Source organism: Pelodiscus sinensis, chromosome 23 (assembly GCF_049634645.1).
Source record: "Pelodiscus sinensis isolate JC-2024 chromosome 23, ASM4963464v1, whole genome shotgun sequence".
NCBI classification, from domain to species: domain Eukaryota; kingdom Metazoa; phylum Chordata; order Testudines; family Trionychidae; genus Pelodiscus; species Pelodiscus sinensis.
In genome coordinates this window covers 26090355-26114967 of record NC_134733.1, presented here as the reverse complement: position 1 = coordinate 26114967, position 24613 = coordinate 26090355, and the positions used below count along the sequence as shown (strand labels likewise).

General features: G+C 46.8%; 1 protein-coding gene across 4 annotated transcripts in view; it reads right to left on the bottom strand.

Annotated features, from left to right (window-relative positions):
* SLC45A1 (solute carrier family 45 member 1) overlaps positions 1 to 24613 on the bottom strand; it is a 311140-nt gene that overhangs the window by 47903 nt on the left and 238624 nt on the right. Inside the window, exon 1 of one of the 4 annotated variants that reach the window (XM_075906382.1) lies at positions 1122 to 1253. The exons of the other annotated variants lie outside the window; for them this stretch is intronic. The gene's annotated coding sequence lies outside the window, so the exon portion shown is untranslated. Of the gene's footprint in view, positions 1 to 1121; positions 1254 to 24613 lie in introns of those variants that run through there. 4 annotated transcript variants of the gene reach the window in all.

The following is a 24613-nucleotide window of genomic DNA, read 5'->3' as shown; positions in this document are numbered from 1 at the left end:
GGTTTGGTGAGACTGAACACCACTACTAATATTGTGTATCCCTCAAGTTTCATCTCAGCTTTTTCTGCACAGGGACCCTTCACTAAATCACAGACTTAGCTAAGATAGCAAATTGAGTGTTATCTTTTCAGGAACGAAACAATCTGAGGAATAAACCTCTCTCTATATTGAAAAGCAAGCAGTATAGAACTCTTAACTCCATTTCACTTTTAATTTTTATGATTTTTTGCAACAGTGCTACAAATGTAGCATGTACAATTTACCTTTAGAACCATGCCATGGTTCCGAAGGATTTATTTGCGTACATTATATACACAGGCTCTTGGTTAAATACAGTTAACCAAAAAGGGATTTTAAAAAAAATTGGGAAAAGAAACTTCTCTCTTGGACCAAGAATTGGAGATTAATTTCAAAATACTGACTGTGCAACTTATATTAATTTCACATGAACATGTTAGTGTAGAATTCTGTGCAATTGTCTGAAAATTCTGCTATTCTTCTAGTTTCAGAGAGGAAATAAATCTTTTAATAACATAGCAATGGAAATGCAGAGAAACCATCATTCTCAGGGGGGAGGCAAAGGCAAATGAGTCTACAGCAGATTTGCCCAGACTGCTTTTTTTTGTTGGTTGTGTGAAACATGATCTGAATTGCAAATCTATGCTATAGACTATTTCCCCACACCTTGTCTAAGATGTACAAGGGTTCTTCATGCTTTCACCAAATGCTCTGCAATACAAGGTTTGTTGATCAAAGTCAATGACTGAATAAACAGTTTGCTAGTAAAATCCACGGTCACCCTTTCTATTGTCAGGAAGGCAATTCAGAGCCGGGTGACCCTACTCACTAACACGAACCAGACGAAGCAGAAAAGAACAAAAATCACACGAGCCCTTGTGAACCCCTCACAGCAACGGCCACTCCCCTGTACCCCAAAGCCCGGGCCCGGGCACTCTGGGCTCTGACGGCTCATTCTCCCCGGGCTTCCCGCGGCAGGAGAGCTCCTCTGCAGGGGCCCGAGGAGCCAGCTGACGCACTAGGTGTTGCCCCAGCCCCGGGATCTGCAGCCCGCCGCGCGGTGGGAGACCAGGGAGCGAGGGGTCCCGGGCGCAGCCCGTTACCTGCGGTCACAGCTGCAGGCGCATCTGGGGTGGCGGGGCCGGCTCCGACCTGCCAGGACAAGGCGCCGGCTCCTGGCTGGGGAGGCGGTGACGTCACGCGACTCCGCAGAGCGCCGCTGCCGGCACTGAACGCGCCTCCATCCACCCCGCAGGGCCGCGGCCCCCGGGAACCGCCCCGCACGCGCCGGCCGGGAGCGGAGCGGAGCGAGCAAGTCGCTGGTTGCCTGGCCCGCAGCAAAGCGCCGCGCCCCTCCTGGCGGGCCTCTTGGCACCTGCAGCAGCCACCCGCGGGGCGGGAGCCTGGTCGAGGGGCCCTGCGGGGTGGACTCGAGCGGTTTTCGGCTGCGCACTACGGTAGCCAGCAGGGACTGCTGAGATGGAGCCATGGTGCTTCCAGGCACTAAGAGCTTCCCCACAGGCCCCAGGGAGGGTGACCAGCAAGCTGGGAGGGCCTCACCTGAGCAGTGTGGCAGTAGGCAGTGTGTGGTTGCTCCCTGAGAGGAAGAAGCGGTGCACCTGGCAGCCCCAGAGAAGGGAGAGCGGGGCAGTGTCAGCATTAGAATCCTCGAACTGGCAGGGACTTTGAGAGGTTATCAAGTCCTGTCCCCTGCCCTCATGGCAGGACCAAGCACTGAGTTAGATCAGAGCTACTCAGCATGTGGGGCACATGCGTGCAGTTTGGGTTTACATGGGGTTCAGGACACAGCCCACGGATGGGAGCCAAAACAAAAAAGTAGCCAATATAACCATCTTCTGTTGGTATGCATTTTAGTAGTTAAATTATGACCCGCTGTAGTCTCCGCCTTAACTAGTTGTTTATCCACCTCTCAACTTTCATATTAATCCCTATCTTTTCCAATTTAACCAATAATTCCCCATGTGGTACTGTATCAAATGCCTTACTAAAGTCGAGGTAGATTAGATCCACTTCATTTCCTTTATCTAAAAAATCTGTTACTTTCTCAAAAAAGGAGATCAGGTTGGTTTGGCACGATCTACCTTTTGTAAAACCATGTTGTAATTTGTCCCAATTGCCATTAGCCTCAATGTCTCTAACTACTTTCTCCTTCAAAAATTTTTCCAGGATCTTACATACTACAGATGTCAAACTAACAGGCCTGTAGTTACCCGGGTCGCTTTTTTTCCCTTTCTTAAAAATCGGAACTATATTAGCAATTCTCCAGTCAAATGGTACAACCCGAGTTTAGAGATTTATTAAAAATTTTTGCTAATGGACTTGCAAGTTCATGTGCCAGTTCCTTTAATATTCTTGGATGAAGATTATCTGGGCCCCCCGATTTACTCCCATTAAGCTGTTCAAGTTTGGCTTTTACCTCGGATATGGTAATATCTACCTCCATATCCTTAGTCCTATGTTACCATTATTCCTGAGCTCTTCATTAGCCTCATTAAAGACTGAAGCAAAGTATTTGTTTAGATATTGGGCCATTCCTAGATTATCCTTAACCTCCACTCCATCCTCAGTAATTAGCGGTCCTACTTCTTCTTTTTTTGTTTTTCAAATATCTAAAAGGGTGTCACAAGGAGGAAGGAGAAAATTTGTTCCTCTTGGTTTCTGAGGACAGGACAAGGAGTAATGGGCTTAAAGTGCAGCAAGGGAGGTTTAGATTGGACATTAGGAAAAAATTCCTAATTGTCAGGGTGGTCAAATATTGGAATAAATTGCCAAAGGAGGTGGTGGAATCTCCCTCTCTGGAGATATTTAAGAACAGGTTAGATAGACATCTGTCAGGGATGGTGTAGACGGAGCTTGGTCCTGCCTTGAGGGTGGGGGGGCTGGACTCAATGACCTCTCGAGGTCCCTTCCAGTCCTATGATTCTATTATTTGTTTTTTTCTTATTTATATGGCTATAAAACCTTTTACTTTTGGTTTTAATTCCCTTTGCAAGGTCCAACTCTATCTGACTTTTAGCCTTTCTCACTTTGTCCCTACATGCTCTAACCTCAATAAGGTAGCTTTCTTTACTGATTCCTCCCATTTTCCACTCCTTATATGCTTTCTGCTTTTTCTTAATCACCTCTCTGAGATGCTTGCTCATCCAGCTTGGTCTAACACACCTGCCTATAAATTTTTTCCCTTTTCTAGGGATACAGGCTTCTGACAGCTTCTGCAACTTTAACTTAAAATAATTCCAGGCCTTCTCCACTTTAAGGTCCATAATTTCTTTAGTCCAATCAACTACCGTAACTAATTTACTTAATTTATTAAAGTTAGCCCTTTTGAAATAAAAAACCCTAGTCTCAGATTTATTTTGGTTTATCCTTCCATTTAATTTGAACTGAATTAGCTCATGATCACTTGAGCCAAGGTTGTCTCCTAAAACCATTTCATCTATGAGGTCCTCGCTACGCACCAAAACCAAATCTAAAATAGCATCCCCCCTTGTTGGTTCAGCAACTACTTGATGAAGGAATTCATCAGCTATAACATCTAGGAAAATCTGAGCCCTATTATTATTACTAGCACTTGTTCTCCAGTCTATATCTGGAAAGTTGAAATCTCCCATGATTATGCAGTTTCCATGAGTATTTACTTCATTAAAAACATTAAAGAGGTCTCTATCCATGTCCAAATTGGATCCTGGTGGTCTATAACACACCCCAAGCACTATCCCAGGGGAGGATCTGATAGTTTTCTTTCCCAATGTGATTTTTGCCAAAACAGACTCTGTCTTCTCCATTCCATCACTTTTTATTTCTTTACAATCCACCTCCTCTTTGATATACAATGCGACTCCACCACGTTTACTCTTATTTCTAACTTTCCTAAACAGCACATACCCTTCAATACCTGTACTCCAGTCATGCCTAGTATTCCACCATGTTTCTGTTATTCCTATAATATCTGGTTTCACTTCCTGGACCAATAGCTCTAGTTCCTCCTTTTTGTTACGTAGGCTCCTCGCATTGGTGTACAAACATCTTAATTTTTGCTGTTTGGCCTCATTCACATTCTTTACCCAATTTGGCACGGATGTTATACCTCCCCACCCTTCCTCATGTTCATTCTCCTACCCTCAGCTATATCCTTTCTTACTTCGTTTTCCTCCCTCTCAGTGTTACAATCTGGCGTAGAGATTACCTGGACATCTCCCAACCGTCTCCCCCAAATTCCTAGTTTAAAGCTCTCTTAATCAGTTGAGCCAGCCTCCATCCTAGAAGGCTATTTCCCTCCCTACTTAGGTGAAGTCCATCCCTAGAGAACAGTCCTCTGTCCATAAATGCCTCCCAGTGACCATACATCCCAAAGCCCTCCTTATAGCACCACTGCCTAAGCCATCTATTGATCATCATAATCCTGTCACATCTTAGTTGCCCTTCTCTAGGAACAGGCAGAATCCCACTAAAGATCACCTGAGCCTCAATTTCTTTGAGCATCCTCCCCAGCCTAGCATAGTCTCCCTTAATTCATTCCAGCGAGAATCTAGCCGTATCATTTGTTCCTACATGAAGGATGATCAATGGATTCCTTCCTGCTCCCTTAATAATCCTCTTCAACCTCAGTTCCACATCTCGTATCTTAGCACCTGGCAGACAACACACCCTTCTATTCTCTGGATCAGCTCTGGTTATAAGTCTATCTATTCTCAATAAGGAGTCCCCAATCACATGGACCTGCCTTTTCCTAGTGACAGTGAAATTCTCTGGTCTATCTCTAGCTTCCTCTGGCTGCAAGTCCTTGCCATTTCTATTTTCCCTTGTAATCTTCTTTAACCCATCCTGTATCCTCCTAACGCTCATTATTGGTGTTGTCTCCATTAAGTCTTCCCCTTTATCTATGGAACTAGCCACTCTTCTCTTCTCTTCTTCCTCACCTTTCCATCTTCATTATCTACCTGCTGTACCCCTTCTTCATTTTCCAGCTCCACATACCTGTTCTTGAGCTCTATTTTTCCTTCACTGACCCATCTTTTCCTCTGCCTGGTTCTCTTAGTCACATGCTTCCACTGTCCATTTTCTTCTCCCAGCAGTCCCCCCTCTGAGGCCTTTGATCCTGCTTCCATCTGCATATCTAAACTTTCCCCTTCAGCCATGTCATGCCTTTGCTCCATCATCTGCTCAAACCCCCTTCTAAACTCGACCAGAGTTTCCACCTGCATCTCCAGTCCTCGGATCTTTTCTTCCGTCAGCTCGATCAGGCGGCATTTCATACAAACAGAACTCCTTTCAGGTACCCCTCCAGAATCATGTACATACTGCAGCTACCACATCCAATTATCATCCTTGTGTTCTCTACTACTTGGGCCATGGCCACTGCTGCCTCTGTGTTTTATCTACTTTCTCACTAAAATCCTATTTGTCCGGTGAACACAAAAACAAACCAAAACACCCCCTCCACAGCAAAAACAAACCCAAAACAAGTCCCACAATCCGAACTCCCTTTATAAACTCCCACTCAAACTCCCCTGTTTACAGCTCTGTTTGCTGGTTCCTGTGCCGCTGCAGCTATCTATGCCGCTTCCTGACTAGAAGGCTACCTTTATAGGACCCCTAATCAGTGAAGCCCCGCCCCCTAATCAGGTCTCAGCTTCTCTCCCAGCACACTGCCCTTCTCCTCCAACAGAACTCCCACTCAAACTCCCCTGTTTACAGCTCTGTTTGCTTGGCTCCTGTGCAACTGCAGCTAACTCTGTTATAGTTCTAGCCTCCTCTGGCAAGGAGTTCCACAGATTGACTATGTGCTGTGTGAAGAAGAAATTTCGCTTATTAGTTTTAAACTTGCTACTCATTAATTTAATTTGGTGTCCTCTAGTCCTTGTATTATGGAAACTAATAAATAACTTTTCTTTATTCACCCTCTCCACACCACTCATGATTTTATAGACCTCTATCATATCCCCCCTCAGTCTCTTCTTTTCCAAACTGAAAAGTCCCAGTCACTTTAACCTCTCTTCATATGGGACCTGTTCCAAATGCCTAATCATTTTAGTTGCCCTTTTCTGAACCCTTTCCAAGGCCAAAATAACTTTGAGGTGAGGAGACCACATCTGTACACAGTACTCAAGGGGCTCATCTACACTGGCCCCTTTTCCGGAAGGGGCATGTAAATTTCACCAGTCGTCGTAGGGAAATCCGCGGGGGATTTAAATATCCCCCCGCGGCATTTAAATAAAAATGTCCGCCGCTTTTTTCCGGCTTTTAAAAAAGCCGGAAAAGAGCGTCTACACTGGCCCCGATCCTCCGGAAAAAGTGCCCTTTTTCTCTTATTCCTACTTTGAAGTAGGAATAAGAGCCTCCGGAAAAGGGCACTTTTTCCGGAGGATCGGGGCCAGTGTAGACGCTCTTTTCCGGCTTTTTTAAAAGCCGGAAAAAAGCGGCGGACATTTTTATTTAAATGCCACGGGGGATATTTAAATCCCCCGCGGATTTCCCTACGACGACTGGTGAAATTTACATGCCCCTTCCGGAAAAGGGGCCAGTGTAGACGTAGCCAAGATGTGGGCGTACCATAGTTTTATACAGGGGCTGTAAGATATTCTGTGTCTTATTTTCTATCCCTTTTTTAATAATTCCTAACATCCTATTTGCCTTTTTAACCGCCGCAGCACACTGTGTGGAAGTTTTCAGAGAACTATCTACGATAACTCCAAGATCTCTTTCCTGATTTGTCGTAGCCAAATTAGCTCCCATCATATTATATGTATAGTTGGGGTTATTTTTTCCAACATGCATTACTTTACACTTATCCATATTCAACTTCATTTGCCATTTTGTTGCCCAATCACTTTGTTTTGTGAGACCTTTTTGAAGTTCTTCATAGTCTGCTTCTGTCTTGACTATCATGAACAGTTTACTATCATCCGCAAACTTTACTACCTCACTGCTTACCCCTCTCTCTAGATCATTTACGAATAAGTTGAAAAGGACTGGTCCTAGGACTGACCCTTGGAGGACACCACTAGTTACCCCTCTCCATTCTGAAAATTTAACATTTATTCCTACCCTTTGTTTCCTGTCTTTTAACCAGTTCTCAATCCATGAAAGGACCTTCCCTCTTATCCCATGACAATGTAATTTACACAAGAGACTTCGGTGAGGGACTTTGTCAAAGGCTTTCTGAAAATCTAAGTATACTATATCTACTGGATCCCCCTTGTCAACCATTTTGACTTTTGTCCAACAAATTATGTTCTTCTATGTGCCTAACAATTGTATTCTTAATTATTGTTTCGACTAATTTGCCCAGTACCAACGTTAGACTTACCGGTCTGTAATTGCCAGGATTACCGCTAGAGCCCTTTTAAAATATTGATGTCACGTTAGCTATCTTCCAGTCAGTAGGTACGGAAGCTGATTTAAAGTATAGGTTAAAAACCACAGTTAACAGTTCTTCAATTTCCCATTTGAGTTCTTTTAGAACCCTTGAGTGAATGCCATCTGGTCCCAGTGATTTGTTAACGTTAAGTTTTTCTATTTGTTCCAAAACCTCCTCTAATGACACTTCAGTCCAGGACAGTTCCTCAGATTCATCTCCCACAAAGGACGGTGCAGGTTTGGGAATTTTCCCAACATCCTCAGCTGTGAAGACTGATGCAAAGAAATCATTTAGCTTCTCCGCAATGACTTTATCGTCCTTGATTACTCCTTTTGTATCTCAATTGTCTAGGGGACCCACTGGTTTTTTGCAGACTTCCTGCTTCTAATTACTTAATAAACATTTTGCTATTGTTTTTTCAGTTTTTGGCTAGCTGTTCCTCAAAATCTTTTTTTGCTTTTCTTATTACATTTTTACACTTAATTTGACAGTGTTTATGTTCCTTTCTATTTATCTCATTGGGATTGGACTTCCATTTCTTGAAAGATGCCTTTTTGTCTCTCACTGCTTCTTTTACATGGTGGTTAAGCCACAGTGACTCTTTTTTAGGTGACGCTTCTGCCCCGGTCCAATCCTGTACGCCCCCGCTCGTGTCACCCTGCCCACCACCTGCGAGGGATGTGCTGTGCTGCATGGCAACACCTCCCCGGCCGGCCCCGTGTTTTGGCGCCCTCAGCATCTGGTTCCTCAGCACCCCCAGTCGGTCCAGCCCCTCATGCGCCACTACCAGCGCATGCATTGGAATCAGTTGCCCGGAGCTCCCCAATCACCCACTGCTGGGCCTGCTTTGGGGCACTCTGCTGTCCCGCCTCAGCCACACAGGACGGCGGCATCTGACCCATGCTGCTCCATCGCCTGTTCCCCCCGGGAGGGGAAAGGCTGCAAGTACAGGGCTCTGCTGCCCCGCCACACACCTCCCCCCTTAACTTCACCCTTTTCTTGCCTTTCTCCCTGCATGACAGCCAGTCCATGTGTCTTCCCTGGCCAGTGGGTCACTTCGAAGCAGTAAGGCTGTAGCGCAAGGTACCATTGGATTAGGCGGGGATTTATACTTTTCATGGTCTGATGCCAGTGGAGTGTCGCATGGTCTGTGACCAGGACAAAGCGGTCCCCTAAAGATAATAATGAAGTATTTCAATAGCCCATTTTACAGCCAGGGCTTCTTTCTTGATGATAGCATAATTACACTCTCTTGGGAACAATTTCCTGCTTACATACAGTACCAAGTGCTCCACTTCCCCCATCTGCTGGGACAACACTGCTCCCAACCCCAACTCCGAGGTGTCCGTTTGGACTATAAAAGGTTTTGCGAAGTCTGGCTGCACTGACACGGGTGCATTAACCAACTGATCCTTCAGCATCTGAAAAGCTCTTATGCTGGCTTCTGTCCATTTAACTTTCTGGGGTTGCCCCTTCTGCGTCATGTCCATTAAGGGGGCTGGTAGAGATGCAAAATTTGCCACAAATCAGCGGTAGTACCCTGCCAGCCCGAGGTATTGGTGCGCCTGCCTTTTGGTGCTTGTGGTTGAGTAGTCCTGCACGGCACTTACTTTGTCAGTGAGTGGTCTTAGCTGTCCCCGCCCCATGATGTAGCCTAAGTACATCACCTCCTTTTGCTGAAACTTACAGTTCTTGGGGTTAGCAATCAACCCTGCCTCCTTAAGGGTCCACAGCACTGCCTCAACATGCTTCTTGTGCTCCGGCCAGATAGCGCTAAAATATGATGATATTGTCTATGTAAGCAGCGGCATAGCTTCGATGTTGTTGCAATATCTGATCCATCAGCCTCTGGAAGGTAGCGGCAGCCACGTGTAGTCCGAAGGGCATGGTGATAAAATGGTACAGGCCAAATGGGGTCACAAAGGCTGTTTTCTCTTTGGCCTCAGGGTCCAAGAGTATCTGCCAATACCCCTTGGTGAGGTCTAAAGTAGAGAGGTACTGAGCGCGCCCTAGCTGCTCCAGCAGTTCATCGACCTAGGGCATCAGGTAGGCATCAAAGCGTGAAATCGTGTTGACCTTTCAGAAATCAATACAGAATCGCGGCGTCCTGTCAGGTTTTGGTACGAGCACTATGGGGCTCCGCCACTTGCTGTAAGATTCTTTGATTGCGCCCCACCACAACATACCCTGTGTCTCTTCCCAAACCATGTCCCATGACTTCTGTGGAAACGGGCTCAGGGCATCTCGAACCTTCTTCCCAGGTTTGGTATGGTTCTCGTGTTGCACTAACATGGGCCTCCCCAGTTGACTTGTTAAGACCAGTGCATACTCACCGAGTAGGGCCCTCATCTCTTCTCACTGGTCTGAGGACAGTTCCTCTCCTACGTGGGGCTCCTCCCATTCGGTCATTTCCCCCCAGGAAGGTCCCAAATAGTCCTCCAGAGGGTTGGGATCTACCATCAAGCCTTTCTGGGGTCTCCACTTCTTGAGCAGGTTCACGTGATATATCTGGGCATGTCCTAGACATCCGGAGAGTTTCACCTCATAGTCCACCTTCCCCACTCGGCGAATGACTTCGTACGGGCCTTGCCATCTGACCAACAATTTAGACTCAGAGGGTAATAGGAGCAGGAGTTGGCCACCTGGCTGAAATAGCCACATCTTGGCATTTTGGTTATAGTGCTGGGCTTGTCGCTCCTGTGCGCTTAATAAATTCTCCTTAGCAAAAGTCCCTAATGCCCGAAGTCGGCTTCTTAGTTGTAAAATGTACTGCACGGAGCCCTGAGTGGGGGACTCCTGCTCCTCCCACCCTCTTATCAAGGCTAATATTCCCCACAGCCGTCATCCATAAACTAGTTCAAAGGGTGAATAACCTACTGACGCTTGGGATACATCATGGACAGCGAACAACAGGGCCAGAAGTAGCTTATCCCAGTCCTGGGAGGGTCCTTCTGGACGCATTTACACAACATAGACTTAAGAGTACTGTTAAATCGTTCGACCAGCCTGTCAGAGTGGGGATGGTAAATTGAGGTTCTAAGTGTCTTAACCCACAACAGGCGGCAAAGTTCTGTCATCAACCTCTATGTTACATTAGTTCCTTGGTCCGTTAATAACTCCCGGGGCAACCCCATTAGCAAAAATATTTTTACTAGCTTGTCTGCGATCACCGGGGCCGCTGCCTTCCGCAAGGTTACAGCCTCGGGGTACTGGGTTGTATAATCAAGTACTACTGGGTTGTATAATCAAGTACCACTAGAATGTACCGGTGACCTCTCCCTGATTGTTCCAGGGCCCCCACAAAGTCTAGAGCTATCTGCTTAAAAGGGACACCCACTATGGGAAGGGGCACCGAGGGGCTTTCAGGACTCCATCCTGGGAGGTCAGCTGGCATTCCGGGCAGGACTTGCAAAAGTCACAAATTTCTTTGTAAACTCCGGGCCAGAAGAATTGTTGCAGCACCCGCTGCTGGGTTTTTTCTCACCCCAGGTGGCCCGCCCACGGGCTAGCATGGGCCAACTGTAGGTCTCACCTCCAGTACCGACCTGGGACCAATAACTGTCTCTCTTCCCCAAGGCCCTTTCTGGGCTCCACTACACGGTACACACGGTCGCAGTATACCTGAAATTGTGGGCCTTAGCGTTGAGGTCACTCCATCCTGTTTTCCCCATTGAGGGCATTGGCCTCTTCCCAAGCTCCCTGCAGGGTAGGGTCCTACTGTTGTTGCTGCAGGAAGTCTCCCTCTCCGACGTCCAGGTCGACTGGTGTCTGGTCATCTCCCCCTGTGTGATGGGGCCTGCCAACCTTGCACTGAATGCCTATTGGGTGGCATATGCCCCTCCCCTGCAGGCCTGCTGGGTATGCTCCCAGTGCAGCCCAGGAATAAAAGCCTGCAGAGCAGCTCAGTTGGGACTGACCTCTGAAGGAGAAGGAGCTACAGCCCAACCACCCGAGCCACAGTCACTGCAGCTGAAGCGAGAGACGCCGGCCAGCTGCTACCATCCCCAGGCTGAGCTCGACCACAACTCTGGCTGCGCCGTACAGCCCCCCAGATGCGGTCGCTGCACCAGGCCTGTCAATGCCGCTACTGCTGCCAGACTAGCATCTACAGGTAGGACCGCCACCGGCCAAGGAGCTAGGGTAGGAAGCAACCCAGTGCGGGGAGCAGGAAAAGCCCTGGCTGGCTCGGCGCATTTTGGGGAGAACGCTCCGCTGAGCCAGTGGTGGGAACCACCCACCACGGATCCCGTTGTCACCGATAGCCAAGGCGAAAAGAGCATTCCCAAACCCCTTTGGGTTATACCAATTCACAGTGATGCCTTTCAGACTATATGGGGCTGCCGCCACGTTCCAGCGACTGATGAATCAGGTCTTGGCGCCTCACAAAGAGTATGCAGCCGCATACATTGATAACATTATCGTGTATTGCAAAGGATTGGCAGACCATCTAACCCACTTAGAAAAGGTACTAAGGGCCCTGGGGAAGGCCAGATTGATGGCAAATGTGACTAAATGTCACTTAGGAAAAAAAAGAAGTAACCTATTTAGGATACACGGTGGGGAAGGGTGAAACCATTGATTGACAAAGTACAGGCCATCCGTGACTATCCCACCACAAAGCAGCAGGTGAGGCAATTCTTGGGGTTGGTGGGACATTCCCCGGCACCCCCAGTTGGTCCGGCCCCTCGCGCGCCACCACCAGCACATGCGCCAGAATCTGTTGCCCGGAGCTGCCCAATCACTCTGCTGCTCCGCCTCGGCCGTGTGGGGCAGTGGTGTCTGCCTTGTGCCGCTCCGCCGCCTGTTCCCCCCAGAGGGAAGGGGCTACAAGTGCGGGGCTCTGCTGCTCCTTCACATTGCCCTTTTCCAGTTTTCTGTAATCTCTCCCAACTTCCATGACTTTTCAAAGATGACAGCTTATAGTTCAGATACCTCCTCTATCAGCTCCTTGGGTATTCTATGATGCATTTCCTCAGGATCTGACATCTAACTTTTCTAAGTAATTTTTAACATGTATGGCTGTAACATCACACTGCTTGTTATATCACTCACATTTAAACCACAATTTGCTTTTTTGCAAGAGTTCCTCTCAGTGTTTTGCATGGTGAACAGTGGATCCATTATGAAAATATTTGTTTTTTGATTATGTTTAATGAAGAGTAAGTATTTCAAACAATGTTTTCACAATATGAAAATCACTAACCTAAGATGTATTTAGTCTATTCTGGAGCTACAACTCATTTGTACACTAGGTGGTGCAAGAGTAACACTGGAAATATTTTTGATAGAACAAACGTAAAAACCAACAAATAGTATGGTAGCACTTTAAAGACTAACAAAACATGTAGATGGTATCATGAGCTTTCATGGGCACAGTTCACTTCTTCAGATGACCAGAGTGTTGGGTGTCTAGAACCAAAATAAAATAGGGGAAAAGGGAGGGACAGAGGGGGAAATGGGGTTGGGGGACAAAAAAAGGCAGTGGGTATATAAACATAAAAGGGAAAATCGAGCTGGTATGTAACAAGCAAAACTATAAACACCTAAAGACTGGCTACTTAAAAGAAGCGGATAAGGACCATTAGTTAGTGTTTAGAGAGGAAGAGTACTAACACTAGAATCTACACAAAGAACCATTGACACCTTCATTGTTTGGTTGGTTGATAATATCCCAGGCATCGGGCTGCATCTACACTGGCATGATTTAGCGCAAATACTTTTAACGGAAGAGTTTTTCCATTAAAAGTATTTGCACAAGAGAGCGTCTATACTGGTATGTGCCTTTGTGCAAAAGATTTGCTTTTGCACAAAAGCATCTGTACCAGGGTAAACGCTCTCTTGTGCAAGAAAGCTCCGATGGCCATTTTAGCCATCGGGCTTTCTTGCGCAAGAAATTAACGTTGCTGTGTACACTGGCCTCTTGTGCAAGAATACTTGCACAAGAGGACTTATCCCTGAGTGGGAGCGTCAGAGTATTTGCGCAAGAAGCACTGATTTTGTACATTACAACGTCAGTGTTCTTGCGCAAATACTCATGGCCAGTGTAGACAGGCGGCAAAATTTTGCGCAAAAGCAGTCACTTTTGTGCAAAATCTTGCCAATGTAGACACAGCCGGGTCTCTGGATTCAAACCATTGGCATGAGAATTAAACTTGTGTATGAATTGTAGTTTCAACTTTTCCCTGTGTATTTGGGTTGTGGAATTGGTCTGTAACAAAACAACAACTTGAAAATCTCTTAATGAGTGACTAGGCAGTTTAAAGTGTTCACCAACAGGTTTCTGTATGTTCCCTTTATGGATATTTGATTTGTGCCCATTGATTCTTTCCCGTAGGGACTGTCCAGTTTGTCCAAAATATATTGCAGTGGGGCACTGCTGGCATTTGATGACATAGATCACAATACTGGATGTGCAGTTAAATGAACCTCTGATTTGGTGGCTTATGTAGTTGGCTCCGGTGATGAATTTGCTTGTATAGATATGAGGGCAGAGTTGGCACTGGGGTTGATTGCAGGGCTGGGTACCTGTATGCTTATCATGTAGCTGTGAAGCATGGTTATCGGAAATAATTTGTTTCAGGTTGGGGGGTTCTCTGTAAGCAAGAATAGGTCTTTCCCCCAAGGCCTCTGAGAGTGAGGGATCATTTTCCAAGATAGGTTGTAGAGTGCAGATAATGGAGGGATTTAACTTGTGGACTGTAGGTAATGACAAGTGGAATTCTGTTGTTTTCTTTTTTGGGTATGTCTTGAAGTAGTTCATGTCTGGGTACTTTTTTGGCTCTGTCGATATGTTTTTGCACTTCTCCAGGTGGGTATTTCAGTTTTATTAATGCTCTATAAAGATCCTGTAGGTATTTGTCTGTCTGTAGGACTGGAGAAAATCCAGTTGTATCTTAGGGCTTGTTTTACGGAGTGACTAGATGCCCCGCTCACCCGCCCAGAGTTCAGGCAGTGGCCCAGCGTTCTTCCCGTCTTATGTTCCCCCAAATCCTGCACATTCCCTAGTCCTTGGTCCCCTTTTTATAGTTTGGTATGCACAAAAGTCTCCAGGCAATTATCGCCACAGTTTGCTGGCCAACCTGGTCAGTTGCCCCGCTGGGAGGGAAAGGGGCACTCACCCTCTCCACCGGGTCCCAACCCGGGGCCGTAAGGGGTAAGGGTTTGTAACTCCCTACCTGGCTGACCAGCTGCCTCCCCGAAACTCGTCAGCCCACGTGTGCCAGAATGGCCCTGCCCCGGGCTGCTTCCTTCCCTCCCCAGTATCCGGTGTCTCCGAACCTTGAAACTCCGTTCCTACCAGAGTCCTCATCGGGCCTTTCTCTGTCCAACAGCTGGTGTTGCTCCTGAGCCTCCTTTCTCACAGGGCCACTCCGTCTTGTCCTCTCGGGCCACTCCTCCAGGAAGTCCTCCTGAATCGCAGGCCTCCCCCTGTTACCGGCTTGGCGCACTTTTGAACGGGCCTGACGGCTTTTGCATCACCTTGGTTCCGCCCCCAACTGGTGCCCTGATGTGGGCTGGCGTCCCTCCCTGGAAGCGTCACCCATCCTTTCCTGCTTCCACTTGCCAGCTGGCATTGAAGCTTCCCCAGCCAACCCATCACTGGTGGCTGTGCGGAGCTTCCCCCGCCTTTCTGCAAAGCGGCAGGGAGTTCGCTGCTTATCGCGTTGTTCCCCGTCAGCCCTCCCACCTGATTCAGTGAAGGTCCCAGCAGACCTGTCACACACCTTCCCCCTTACTGGCTCCAGCCTTCCCTCCTCTTCTCTTTTGGCTATTCTTGAGAAGAAGTCCGCGTTTTGGTGTTTGGTTCCCAAGCGGTAAATTACCTCAAATCAGTATGGCTGTAATGCCATATGCCAGCGCATAATGCGGGGGTTTGCGCCTTTCATTGAATTTAACCAAACCAAAGAAGCATGGTCCGTTACTAAACAGAATTTATTACCCCATAAGTAATATCTTAATAATTCAACTGCCCATTTTACCGCTAAGGCCTCTTTCTCAATGGTAGCATAGTTCCGTTCGCAAGGCAGCAGTTTGCGGCTGGCATACAGCATGGGGTGTTCCTCGCCCTGCAGTTCTTGAGCCAGCACGGCTCCTATTCCGACTTCAGAGGCATCTGTATAAAGATAGAAGGGTTTCTCAAAATCAGGCTGTATTAATACCAGGGCCCTTGTCAGCTGGTCCTTTAATGTTTGGAAGGCTCGTTCTGTTTGTGAGGTCCACCGCACTTTTGTGGGGTTTGCATTCTGTGTTAGCGCCATCAACGGGGCGGCTATCATTGCAAAGTCAGGGACGAACCTGTGGTAGTAACCCACTAGCCCGAGGAATTGCCTCACCTGTCTTTTTGTCACCAGGGCGGGATAGTTCCGCAAGGCGTCCACTTCACTTACTAGGGGCTTTAGTCGGCCTCCCGCCACCATATACCCCAGGTAGGACACTTCCCTTTGGGCAAGATGGCACTTCTTTGGGTTTGCTGTTAGCCCTGTGTTCCTCAGGGCAGTCAATATAGCTTCTAGGTGTTGCAGATGCGCACCCCAGGTGATAATGTAGATAATGATATCATCTATGTAGGCAACCACGTATTCCCGATGCGGTACCAGGATCTTGTCCATTATTCTCTGAAAGGTTGCAGCAGCCCCATGGAGGCCAAATGGCATCCTTATGAACTGATAGAGGCCAAAAGGCGTGGAGAATGATGTCTTCTCTCGGGCCTCGGGTTTTAGTGGGATTTGCCAGTACCCCTTTGATAAACCTAAGATGGCTATATAGCGGGCTTGTCCCAAGCACTCTAATAATTCATCGACCTGGGGCATGTGATATACGTTGAACTGTGAGATGGCATGGACTTGGCGGAAATTGATACAAAACCTGACAGTGCCGTCCGGCTTAGGTACTAGCACGATGGGGCTCCTCCAGTCACTGTGAGATTCCTCAATGACACCCCATTGTTTAATTAATTGTAACTCTTTTTGGACAGTTTCCCACATCTTCTGAAGTAGGGGTTGGAGGGGTTTGCGCACCGTCTTCCTTGGTTCTGAGGTGGTTTGGTGATATCCCACTGAGGTCCAGCTGGGAGTGGAGGTGAGGACATGGTCATACCATCTCAGGAGGTCCTTGATCTGTTGCCGTTGAGATGTTGACAGGTCTTTCCCTATCGTCATGGTCCCCTCTTCCTGGCAGTCCCCTCCCCATGGGCCTACGTCGTCCTCAGGTCCTGGCAGTGCCAACAGTAGACTATCCCACTCTATCCACTTCTTTAACAAATTAATGAGGAATATCTGGGTGTCTCTTCGCTTCCCCGATAGTCGTATCTCAGAATCTGTTTCTCCAGTCTTCCGCAACACTTCATAAGGTCCCTGCCATTTTGCTAGGAGCTTTGATTCCTGGGATGGTAGGAGGAGCAGTCCTCACTCTCCAGGGTCAAACCGTTGAGTTCTGGCCATCTGGTTGTAAAAGTAGGCTTGTTTGGTCTGGCTCTTTAACAGGTTCACCGTGGCATATCCCCCTACTCTCTGCAATTTCTCCTTCAATTGTAGGATGTACTGCACAGTCCCCTGGCAGCGGGCAGACTGCTCTTCCCAGTCCTCCTTCAAGATGTCCAATATTCCCCGAGGTTGGCGCCCATACAGCAGTTCAAAAGGGGAGAAGCTGGTTGAGGCTCGGGGAACCTCCCAGATAGCAAACAACAGGGCTGGCAGCATCTGATCCCAAACCCGGGGATCCTCCTGCACAAATTGTCTCAACATGTCTTTGAGGGTACAGTTAAACCTCTCGACAAGGCCATCAGTCTGAGGGTGGTAAACTAACGTCTGTAATATTTTAATTTTCAATAAGTGGCACAACTCTTTCATAAACGAGAAGTAACGTTGGTACCCTCGTTCGTCAAGATTTCTTTTGGGAATCCCATCCGTGAGAACACCCTCACCAGCTGTGTCACAAGGGTGGGGCTCGGGTTTTCCTTAGGGGTACTGCCCCAGGGTATTGGGTCGTGTAATCGAGGAGCACTAATATGTTCCGGTGGCCTGTTCAGGATAGTTCAAGGGATCCCACCAAGTCCAGAACGATGCACTCAAAGGATGTACCCACTACCGGGAGGGGTATCAGAGGGCTTGGGGTACCCCGGGGGGGAGGGGATGCAACTTTTTGGCAGTCAGGGCAGGAGGCGCAAAGTCACGTATTGCCCGATAGACGCCCAGCCAATAAAATCTCTGGACGACTCAGGCTAATGTCTTTTCCCACCCCAGGTGGCCCAATCAAGGATTGGCATGGGCCAGTTCCAGGACATAAGAACATAAGAACGGCCATACTGGGTCAGACCAAAGGTCCATCTAGCCCAGTAGCCTGTCTGCCGACAGTGGCCAGCACCAGGTGCCCCAGAGAGGGTGGACTGAAGACAATGATCAAGCGATTTGTCTCCTGCCACCCTTCTCCAGCCTCTGACGAACAGAGGCCGGGGACACCATTTCTATCCCCTGGCTAATAGCCTTTTATGGACCTAACCTCCATGAAATTATCTAGCTTCTCTTTAAACTCTGTTACAGTCCTAGCCTTCACAGCCTCCTCTGGCAAGGAGTTCCACAGGTTGACTACGCGCTGTGTGAAGAACTTTCTTTTATTAGTTTTAAACCTGCTACCCATTAACTTCATTTGGTGTCCTCTAGTTCTTCTATTATAGGAACTAATAAATAACTTTTATTTATCGGCCCTCTCCACACCACTCATGATTTTATATACCTCTATCATATCCCCCCTCAGTCTCCTTTTTTCTAAACTGAAAAGTCCCAGTCGCTTTAACCTCTCTTCATATGGGACCCGTTCCAAACCCCTCATCATTTTAGTTGCCCTTTTCTGAACCCTTTCCAAGGCCAAAATAACTTTTTTAAGGTGAGGAGACCACATCTGTACACAGTATTCAAGATGTGGGCGTACCATAGTTTTATACAGGGCCAGTAAGATGTTCTGTCTTATTTTCTATCCCTTTCTTAATTCCTAGCATCCTATTTGCCTTTTTGACTGCCGCTGCACACTGTGTGGAAGTTTTCAGAGAACTGTCCACGATAACTCCAAGATCTCTCTCCTGATTTGTCGTAGCCAAATTAGCCCCCATCATACTGTACGTATAGTTGGGGTTATTTTTCCCAATGTGCATTACTTTACACTTATCCACATTACATTTCATTTGCCATTTTGTTGCCCAGTCACTCACTTTGGAGAGATCTTTTTGGAGTCCCTCACAGTCTGCTTCTGCCTTGACTATCCTAAACAGTTTGGTCCTAGGACTGACCCTTGGGGCACACCACTAGTTACCCCTCTCCAAACTGAAAATTTACCATTTATTCCTACCCTTTGTTTCCTGTATTTTAATCAGTTCTCAATCCAAGAAAGGACCTTCCCTCTTATTCTATGGCCATGTAATTTACACAAGAGCCTTTGGGGAGGGTGAGGGACCTTGTCAAAGGCTTCTGAAAATCAAAGTATACTATATCTACTGGATACCCCTTGTCTGCATGTTTGTTAACACCTTCAAAGAACTCTAATAGATTAGTAAGACAGGATTTCCTTTTACAGAAACCATGCTGACTTGTGTCCAACAAATTATGTGCTTCTACATGCCTGACAATTTTATTCTTTACTATTGTTTTGACTAATTGGCCCGGTACTGAAGTTAGACTTACCGCTCTGTAATTGCCAGGATCGCCTCTAGAGCCCTTTTAAAATATTGGTGTCACGTTGGCTACCTTCCAGTCATTAGGTATGGAAGCCGATTTAAAGGATAGGTTACAAACCACAAACAACAATTTCCCATTTGAGTTCTTTTAGAACCCTTGGATGAATGCCATCCGGTCCCGGAGATTGGTTAACATTAAGTTTTTCTATTTGTTCCAAAACCTCCTATTGCCCCTTGTGGATTCCTGTACCAGCTGCTCCAAGAAGCAGTCATTTAAGCCATTTAGAAATTTTATCTGCTTCTCTTCCTGAGGTGACATGTATCCAGTCAATATGGGGATAATTAAAATCCCCCATTATTATAGAGTTCTTTATTTTCATAGCCTCTCTAATCTCCCTCAGAATTTCAATGTCAGTATTGCTGTCCTGGTCAGGTGATCAGTAATATATTCCTACTGCTAATTTCTTGTTATTGGACCATGGAATTATTATCCATAGCGATTCTACTGAACATGTTGATTCATTTAATATTTTTATTTCATTTGATTCTACATTATCTTTCACATACAGTGCCACTCCGCCACCCACCCGGCCTGCTCTATCCTTCCAATATATTTTATATCCCGGTATGATTGTGTCCCACAGATTTTCCTCATTCTACCAGGTTTCAGTGATGCCTATCATGTCAATCTCCTCCTTTAATACGAGGTGCTCTAGTTCACCCACCTTATTAGTCAGACTCCTAGCATTTGTGTAGAAGCACTTTAAAAATTTGCCACTACTTATTTGTCTGCCCTTCCCCGATGCATTGGATTCCTTTATATTCCGGGCGTTAGGCCTGGGGCACTACCAACTGTCAGACTTCTCCCCCTCCAACACTGGACCCAACTACCCGGTAGAGACAGTCTTTTTGTACCTCAAATAAGGTCCAGAGGGCCCTCCCCTGCCAGGTTTGTCTGCTTCCGGTTCCCCCGTCTCAGCTTGCTCCCAGGCATTCCTCAGGGTAGGGTCTTCCCGCTGTTCTTGTAGCTTATTTTGAAATAGAATCATAGAATCATAGAATAATAGGACTGGAAGGGACCTCAAGAGGTCATCGAGTCCAGCCCCCCGCCCTCAAGGCAGGACCAAGCTCCACCTACACCATCCCTGACAGATGTCTATCTAATCTGTTCTTAAATATCTCCAGAGAGGGAGATTCCACCACCTCCCTTGGCAATTTATTCCAATATTTGACCACCCTGACAGTTAGGAATTTTTTCCTAATGTCCAATCTAAACCTCCCCTGCTGCACTTTAAGCCCATTACTCCTTGTCCTGTCCTCAGAAACCAAGAGGAACAAATTTTCTCCTTCCTCCTTGTGACACCCTTTTAGATATTTGAAAACCGCTATCATGTCCCCCCTTAATCTTCTTTTTTCCAAACTAAACAAGCCCAGTTCATGAAGCCTGGCTTCATAGGTCATGTTCTCTAAACCTTTAATCATTCTTGTCGCTCTTCTCTGTACCCTTTCCAATTTCTCCACATCTTTCTTGAAATGTGGCGCCCAGAACTGGACACAGTACTCCAGCTGAGGCCTAACTAGTGCAGAGTAGAGCGGCAGAATGACTTCATGAGTTTTGCTTACAACACACCTGTTGATACAACCTAGAATCATATTTGCTTTTTTTGCAACAGCATCACAATGTTGACTCATATTCAACTTGTGGTCCACTATGACCCCTAGATCCCTTTCCGCCATGCTCCTTCCTAGACAGTCGCTTCCCATCTTGTATGTATGGAACTGATTGTTCCTTCCTAAGTGGAGCACTTTGCATTTCTCTTTATTAAACCTCATCCTGTTTACCTCTGACCATTTCTCTAACTTGCTAAGGTCTTTTTGAATTATGTCCCTATCCTCCAAAGAAGTCGCAACCCCACCCAGTTTGGTATCATCTGCAAACTTAATAAGCGTACTCTCTATCCCAATATCTACATCATTGATGAAGATATTGAACAGTACGGGTCCCAAAACAGACCCTTGAGGAACTCCACTTGTTATCCCTTTCCAGCAGGATTTAGAACCGTTAACAACAACTCTCTGACTACGGTTATCCAGCCAATTATGCACCCACCTTATCATGGCCCTATCTAAGTTATATTTGCCTAGTTTATCAGTATGTCTATACTGCAGGGAAGCCTCAAAATGAGTCCAAGGCAGGCTTCCCTAATGTAGACGTGCTGTCTTGATTTAGAGCCCCAGGAGGTATAACTTTGAATGGCCCTGGTCAGGGGCTATTTTGAAATAGCAGAAGTGGAACGTCTACACTGGCCTTATTGCGAAATAGCTATTTCGGAATAGGCATTATTCTTCGTAGAATTAGGTTTACAGAAGTCAGAATAAGCCATCTTTATTTCAAAATTATTTTAAAATAACAGAATTGCTATGTAAACACTTGCATAGTTATTTTGGAATAACAGCAGTTATTCTGAAATAACTTTGCTGTGTAGAAACACCCTTAGGGAATCTGCTTCAGCCCCATCAGGCCAAGTGGTGTTGCCTGGAGCCCCAGGGTCCCTTTTCGACCAGGAGTTCCACTCCAAACCTGAACATCTGGAAATCCTGGGTATTATCGTCACTTAAAAGTAGGATGAAATATTTCCAAAAGTAAATATGAGATGGTCGGGGCTCTCCTAAGCACAAGCCACCATGGGCGGTAGGTGAAGTTAGGGCTGGGAAAGGTAAGACCTCTAGTCCCACCCCTTCTGCCCAAGCCCCACTCCCCAGCTCTGTGGGGAGGTAGGGCAGTGCGTGGCCCCAGCTACCCTCTTCCAGCACCACAGGGAGGGAGGAGGGTGCATGGCCCCAGCCTCCCCTTCCCCAGAGTACTGGGGTGGGTGAGTGCTGGGGGAAGCCACACTCCATCCCTTGAATGCCTACAGTAGGTGTTCTGGGTGGAATATGGGGAAGGGCCATGCCTGGCAGTTTGGGAAGGTACCTGTTACCCCTGCAAGCCACCATTCCCATCCCCAAACTCACATTTTTGGCAAAAATTTCAGGGTGGCTGGGACAGAGAAGTGGGAATATTGCAGCATCCTTAGCTGGACCAAGAAACTTTTAACATTCAATAGCAGGGATGTCAATGTGTAGACAACTACACGATTAACTGATAAGCCTGGGCTTATCGGTTAATCCTGTTGACTACTTACATTCCCCCTTGCTGCCTCTGTATCAGAGGCAGCAAGAGTGGGGAAGGCAAGAGCCAGCTTTTAAGGCTCCCCACGATCACTGGAGCTGCCTGCCTCCCTCTCCCCACACCATGCTTCTGCCTTTACCCATGAAGCACCCACTGTCTTCGACAAGCCTGCCCCCCCCATGGACAAGAGCTGCTGCTGCAGAGCAGCATCTGTGCGTGGGGAGCTCAGGTGCCCTGCAGACAGGAGCTGCTGCTGCCCCAATTCTGTTGCCCTTATATCAGAGGCAGCAGCATGGGGTGGCAGGCAGCTGGTCTGTGCAGTGAGCTGGTTTTAAAACTGATAGAGAGGTAGCAGTGCAGGGTGGCAGGGGGCTCCCTGGGAGTGGGACTGGGAGCACACTGGCTGCCTCCCCTGCCCCCGGGGACTATTGAATAATTGTGTTAACCACTAAAATTTGACGCCATTACATGACAATTCAGTTACACACTAACATACCTATTCAATAGCCCAATGTATTGTGATGTGATGCTTTAGACTTATATTTGCCAGTCACTAGCCCAGGTAAGTGGCCCTCCTGCCCCCAAAGTCCCCCCCCTCAGTTGCACCTCCAGACTATGGGGAGCCCCACTGGTTAGCAGCTACAGCAGCCAGCAGCCCTGATCCCCTCCCCCCCTCCCCCGAGGCACTCCAGCTTCCCCCCTGCAAGGTGCCACCTGCCTTCTCCCCTGAGCCCTTCACCCTCTGACCTGACTTCTGCATCCCCCATACCCCCAGCCCTCTACCCTGAAGGATCTGAGCAACACTGGGTAAATCTTCTTGTAGAACATGTTACTGAGACACAGTGATGTCTTATACCCTTCAGTGCCCATTGTAGAAAAAACTGATCCATCTGTATTTGCATAGATCTACAGAACATCAATGTAAAAATGGAAAAGTACTTGCCTTCTGTGATAGGTTGGATCACAGAGGTCCTCTTGAGAGTGTCACCTGAGGGACCAAGCATACCACCGAGTCTGCATACCTGTCCTGCAGACCAGATGCTCTGGTCTCCCCCAGGAAAGGCACAGAATTGGGGTAACAGGCCCTACTAAACTAACAGACACTGATAACAGCTCAGCTCTAGGACTCCTCAGTTACAGGGATTTGTCAGCCCCCAGGAGTCTACCCTCAAATAGGACCAAACCCCCAAACAAACCTGCCTTACTCTGTCAAAGTTTTACACAGAGAAAGCTCATAAGTTGGCTCTCTTTATCAAAGAATATCCAAGCATTTAAGGCTAAAGCTGAATACTCAGATTGTACATGTAAAAATCTATGCAAAGATATTTAGAGGTGTGATTTTATAAACTTTAGCAACAAATTATATGTAAAGCAAATTTAAGCTAAGATCCTATAGACATACTAATGCATAAAAGAGCATCCAGGAACCCAGCCCTGCAACCAAACACAATGCCAACTCTGCCCACATATCTATACTAGCAAATTCATCACTGGAGCCAACAATATAAGCTACTAAATCAAAAGGTCACTTGACTGCACATCCAGTAATTTGATCTATGCCATCAAATGCCAGCAATACTCCACTGCTATATATACTGGACAAACTGGCCAGTCTCTGTGTGAAAGAATCAATGGACACAAATCAGATATATGTAAAGGAAACACACAGAAACTTATTGGGGAACACTTTAATCTTCCTAATCACTGTTTTAAAGATCTTCAAGTGGCTGTCTTGTCACAAACCAATTCTTTTAGCCAGATACACAGAGAAGCATTGGAATTAAGAGTTCATCTGCAAATTCAATTCTCATGCTAATGGACTCAATCATGATGAACGATGGTTGGGACACTATCTGCCTGACAACAGTCAATGAAGGTGCAAACAGCTCTTTGTGTAGATTCCTGTCAGGAAGGATACTATCAATTGACTTTGATTCTTAGCTGCTTCATTTTAACTACCCAATTTTCAGATACTTACTGATTACCTCTACCTTCCCTGAATTTTCTATACCCTCTGCTCCCTGTCTCCCACCCCCTCCTTTCTTCTTTGCCCCCCCCTTCTCCTCTATTTATTTTGGGTCTGCACATCCTAAACTCAAGACTCCAGTCATCTGAAGAAGTGGGCTGTGCCCACGAAAGCTCATGATCCCATCTGCATGTTTTGTTAGTCTATAAAGTGCTACCAGGCCATTGGTTGTTTTTTTAATGCACAACTGTTTTTGTCACTAAATTCAGGTTTGGCACATGCCTGTTAAATGGTTTCATTACCACTTAATGACTCTTTCACAGATTCTGTGTTATGTTAATAGATTTGGCAAGCTGAAAATCTTTTCACTTTTACGATAACAGATCCACGGCGGGGGGGGGGGGGGGGAGG